This window comes from Triticum urartu, chromosome 6A, assembly GCF_056163025.1.
Source record: "Triticum urartu cultivar PI428250 chromosome 6A, HENAU_Tu73, whole genome shotgun sequence".
Lineage (NCBI taxonomy): Eukaryota > Viridiplantae > Streptophyta > Magnoliopsida > Poales > Poaceae > Triticum > Triticum urartu.
In genome coordinates, this window is record NC_141878.1 from 455460585 (window position 1) to 455466168 (window position 5584).

The 5584-nt window shown below is 44.1% G+C and overlaps 1 pseudogene; it reads right to left on the minus strand.

Moving 5' to 3' along the window:
• Positions 1–1737: 1737 nt before the first annotated feature.
• On the minus strand, positions 1738–3123 carry LOC125512288 (protein SIEL-like; annotated as a pseudogene).
• Positions 3124–5584: the final 2461 nt, after the last annotated feature.

Consider the following 5584-nt stretch of genomic DNA (forward strand, 5'->3'; position numbering starts at 1 on the left):
GCGAGAACGGCCGACATCGATGTAGGTAGGCCGCGGAGGGGTGGGCCGGGAGGGGGCGGGCAGAGCCTGGCAGTACGCAGCGTAGAGGAGCAGGAGGCCGCGAGGAATGGGGCAGGGCTACGACGGCGGTGGGGATCTCGAGAGGGCTGTGGCAGAGGACAAGACGCCCACGGAGTGCAGAGAGGGAGGAGATGGCCGTGATGCAGGATGCGCAGGCGGGGAGCGGGCGTGGCGCAAGACGGCAGGAGATAGCGGGAGGACGGGCGAGTAGGGATGGCTTCCGCAAATCCGCCGCGCGCTGGCTTCTGGTTCCCCTTTGGAAATATTTCGGGATCTGACCCTATTGCCTACCACCAGGGGGTGGCGGTAGGTTTACACATACTACCGCCATGGGCTCTGGCGGTAGGTCCCTTGACGGCGACTGACGGCCGTCGGCTCGTGCTGACGTGGAAAAGGGCCTACCACCATGGGCTCTGGCGGTAGGGTACTGAAGCCTACCGCCATGGGCTCTGGCGGTAGGGTCCTGGGTGGTGGATAAGGTGGATAAGGGGCTGGTTTGTGGGCCCTAATGCCTATGACCTTCCAACTAACGCCTATGACCTTCCACCGGTATGCTAGAGAAGTAACATCTTACTCCAAAATGTGTGTCAACACTAACATCCATTTTATATGCACTCACCGCCTCCTCTATGGAAGTACTTTACCTGGATAGGTCATGAAGTGCCAAAAGATGTCCAAAAGGACAAATATGAAGATTTTCTTAGGCGCCAGCGGCTGTTTGAAGAATGGTTTCAAATAGGCTTGGAGGAATAGCGTCGTTAGAAAGAGAGGATGGAGCGGAAGCAAGGCGAGGAGGAGAGGGCACGCAAAACGAATCTTTCTCGTGAGGAGAGGACAAGAAAGCTTGCAAAGGCTCGCAAGGCACAAGAGGAGGATGAGGCACGTGACAAGAAGGGGAAATGGCCCCATACGACTCAGTAAAGCCTTCGCTTCGGTGGACTCGTCATGTAACCGGATGAAGCCATGCCAAATTTATCATGAACTATGTAGTACTAATGCATGAAGCCATGTGCCGCGAACTTGTCGTGAATGAATTTTCCATTTGTATTGAATTTGGTGTGGAGATGTTTGCAAGGTGTCATGAGAACTTTAGTTTGTCAGCAATTTGTGTGATTTGTTAGCAATCTATGTGATGATTTTTATTTATAAACTGTTGTGCTGAGATGACGGATAGAACGGAGGGAGGCCTCTGTTTTTAAACCTACCGCCACACACCCTGGCGGTGGTTGCTGGACCCTACCGCCAGAGCCCATGGCGGTAGGAGGGGCATAGTTTCTGTGATGAAAAAACTCAACCCCTTGGCGATAGGCTCAAACCCTACCGCCAGAGCGTGTGGCGGTAGGTTGCTGGATCCTATCGCCAGAGCACATGGCGGTAGGGGGCGGCAAAGTTTCTATGACGAGAAAAACACCACCTTGGCGGTAGGGTAAGCCCACATAATCAAGTGTATCTTATAGGATAGGTATTACACAGTGCTTAAAACATTTGGCTCATGAGGATAATGTATATTAATATGATCTTCCAAATATATATATATATATATAAATTAAATATGCTCTTTGCCTTCTAGATTCAGTTTTCCTAAATCAAACTATAAATATGCAACAAATCCATAAAGTATTACATGGCTAAAAAAGAAATCTACAGTTGGGGTTGAGTAGACTTCATCGTTACAAATTACTTAGCAGCCTGCAAATATAGATGCATTCATTGCTATTATTTAAGGTTGATAGCTTGGAATATTCTCAAATTGCATACGACTGACAGAAAATAAGAACATGGGTACACACTACCGAACTTGAGATGGTACCTCCTTTCTAGTATATACCGAACTTGAAAGAACCGCGCAAACAAAAAGAATCAGTGCAGCAACAATACTGAAAGTGAAAACATACATTTTATATAGAACATTAGCATGTAGAAAAAATTGGAAGTAAGCAATGGAGAAACACCTCTTTGGCTAAATGTTTGGCTGTATTGGCTGAAAAGCTCCCATGATTCTTGCCAATGGAAAACAGAACGCCATATATATCTTGATCCTGCATATGATAAATACGGTCGCAACATAGAAGAAAAGAGTCAGTTACCACAAAATTGAGGTCATAGGCTCAAAGCCTCAAATAATTATAGATTAAGCAATATTCTATACGCTGAATGAAACTCAAATTAAAATTTAGCAGGATAATTGAGGCTCCGTGTTACATTGACTACACGAATAATTCATCTAGAAAATGTTCAAGCAAAGATCAGAACAGCAAGGGAGAGATAATTGTGAAGCATGGTGATTGTTCTGCACTAACATACGTTTGGATTTTTCTCCAAACCTGCAACGAGACCATCAAGTGCAGATTTAAACATTTGAAGTTTAGGCAGATTCACTGGCCCTAGGATCTTGTGTGCTGCATTTCAAACTACGACATTGGCATCCATCAATATGCCAAGGAACTGCAAAAGCAACAGGAGGACTAAGGTTACCAAATTTAGCATCTAGCACAGTTAATTACAAATAAAAAAGCAATTCATACATCTAGCTTACACGAGATACATTATATTGATAATTAGTACCATGTGCATGTGCTTCTCCTGCATGCTCAAACATCCATATGTTGACATATCAAACAGTGTCTGCAAAGTTTGCCGTCTAACTGCTTCTGTATCATCATTCATCATGTCCATCAACAAGTCCAAGGCCTTCTGTGCATATTGGTTTGAAAGCTTTGCAAGAGCTCCTAGCGTTTTACATGCAACTGTTCGGACCTATAGGGAGAACATATAGAACAATAAACAAAAGACACGGGACGTTAAGGGGAATTATGTGGTATAATAGAATGACCTGAACTGATTGAATTCATCTTGAACCCCTTGCGCAAATATGCCAGCAGCACAGCGGAATGATAATTTAGGTGGTAGTTTTTTCCCTTTGATGCTAGAGGCACTCCCAGTGTTAGTTTTTATGATCTTCTTAGACAACGACTGAAGCAAAACACCTTCAGATACTCTCTGGATTTTGGCAAGTGCGTTGAATGCTTCAATTCTTACTTCTGTACACATGTCCCTGGCCATGGAGCTAAGCTGAATAGAGAAGTCCAAAGGGGAAACAAAGCAGTTATCATTACAGTGGTCAGTGGAGTAAAACTTGTAATATACAAATATTAAATGCACAAGCATGATTAGATGCATCTTTCTTATTGTGTGCATCAGAAACTGCATGTTTTAGTAGTAAATCTCATTTGCCATGAGTACTTTCACCTTGTCAAAAGGATTTCTGGTGATAAGAACAGAAAGGTAAATTGCCGAAAATACAGGTCTTCTAAGTAAAAAACAAGAACACCGCTCCCAGTATCAGTTATGGGCATGTCGTATAACTATTCATTCCAAACTTTAGTAGCCTGGAATTGACATATAGAAACAGAAGTATTAGGCTAAATAATAATGTCGGTATCACATTAACACTAGGCCCACACTCAGCTAGTTGATCCTACCATTCATGAACACCAAATCCAGCGCGAAGTGCAAACCATACATGTAGGATAACCCAGTCCATTTGGTCACCATCACCACCCAACTCCTCTCTCATGGAAAACTTCTCCGCACAAAGGCCAACCTATCCACTGAAGACAGGAGATCCCCTCAATTCCTCATATGTAACTCTCAAAAGCATACAGTAGCACAAAAGAAAACACAAGTACCCATAAATGACAAAATCTCACCAATCACACAACTGCCAACCTGATACCCTCGTCCTCGCCCCTCAGCAATTTCTCCGTGCAAGCGTAGCAGCACTCCACAACCCCGCCGCCAGCATTTGCCTTCTTGAGGATCGCAGCGAGGCAGCTGAGCGCCTCCGCCCATCACAACGGGTAGACTCTGCTGGCCATCGAGACTAGTGCTCGGATCTCCATCTCAGGGTCAGCACCTGAGCTACTGGATGCGTGCGGCGCCATAAACCGAGCCCGCTTGGAGACGGATGGGCCGGGTTCGGAAGCGGCGAGGCCCTCGTCCATGAGATTCACGACCCCATAAGCTTGGAAAGAATTTTGCAAAACCCATATAAGTATATTTCTTGCAAACTAAAACTAATAATCTCTACCAAATTAAAATTAGAACTGCATGCTGGTCACATATTTATTGTATGATTAAATTTTCAGGTCTTTGTAACTGTTATTTTTATATCAGCACTGAGACCTGAAAAGAATATCAATTTCCATATAGCTGAGAATTTTAAAAATAGCAACAATGCAGCTGTATGGATTGAACTCCCCCTCAAAGTATATATGCATTTAGATTTAGTTAAACATGTCCATTCCAACTAACTTTTATCCGGATTTCTTAGGACAATGTTATATGATACGTCTCCAACGTATCTATAATTTTTGATTGCTCCATGCTATATTATCTACTGTTTTGGACTATATTGGGCTTTATTTTCCACTTTTATATTATTTTTGGGACTAACCTATTAATCGGAGGCCCGGCCCAGAATTGCTGTTTTTTTGCCTATTTAAGTGTTTCGGAGAAACGGAATATCAAACGGAGATTTTCTCATCACATAAGATCCAGGAGACTTGGACCCTCCGTCAAGAAAGCCACGAGGCGGTCACGAGGGTGGAGGGCGCCCCCCTAGGGCGCGCCCCCTGCCTCGTGGGCCCCTTGAAGCTCCTCCAAAAACCTAATTCCACCGCCGCAACTTTCTGTATCCACGAGATCCCATCTTGGGGCCTGTTCCGGAGCTCCACCGGAGGGGGCATCGATCACGGAGGGCTTCTACATCATCATCCAAGCCCCTCCGATGAAGTGTGAGTAGTTTAGTTTAGACCTATGGGTCCATAGTTAGTAGCTAGATGGCTTCTTCTCTCTTTTTGGATCTCAATACAATGTTCTCCCCCTCTCTTGTGGAGATCTTTTCGACGTAATCTTATTTTTGCGGTGTGTTTGTTGAGACCGATGAATTGTGGGTTTATGATCAAGTCTATCTATGAATAATATTTGAATCTTCTCTGAATTCTTTTATGTATGATTGGTTATCTTTGCAAGTCTCTTCGAATTATTAGTTTGGTTTGGCCTACTAGATTGGTTGTACTTGCCATGGGAGAAGTGCTTAGCTTTGGGCTCGATCTTGCGGTGTCCTTTCCCAGTGACACAAGGGGCAACAAGGCACGTATTATATTGTTGCCATCGAGGATAACAAGATGGTTTTTTTATCATATTGCATGAAACTATCCCTCTACATCATGTCATCTTGCTTAAGGCGTTACTCTGTTTTTAACTTAATAGTCTAGATGCATGCTGGATAGCGGTCGATGAGTGGATTAATAGTAGTAGATGCAGGCAGGAGTCGGTCTACTTGTCTCAGACGTGATGCCTATATACATGATCATACCTAGATATTCTCATAACTATGCTCAATTCTGTCAATTGCTCAACAGTAATTTGTTCACCTACCGTAGAATACTTATGCTCTTGAGAGAAGCCACTAGTGAAACCTATGGCCCCCGGGTCTCTTTCTTATCATATCAATCTCCAT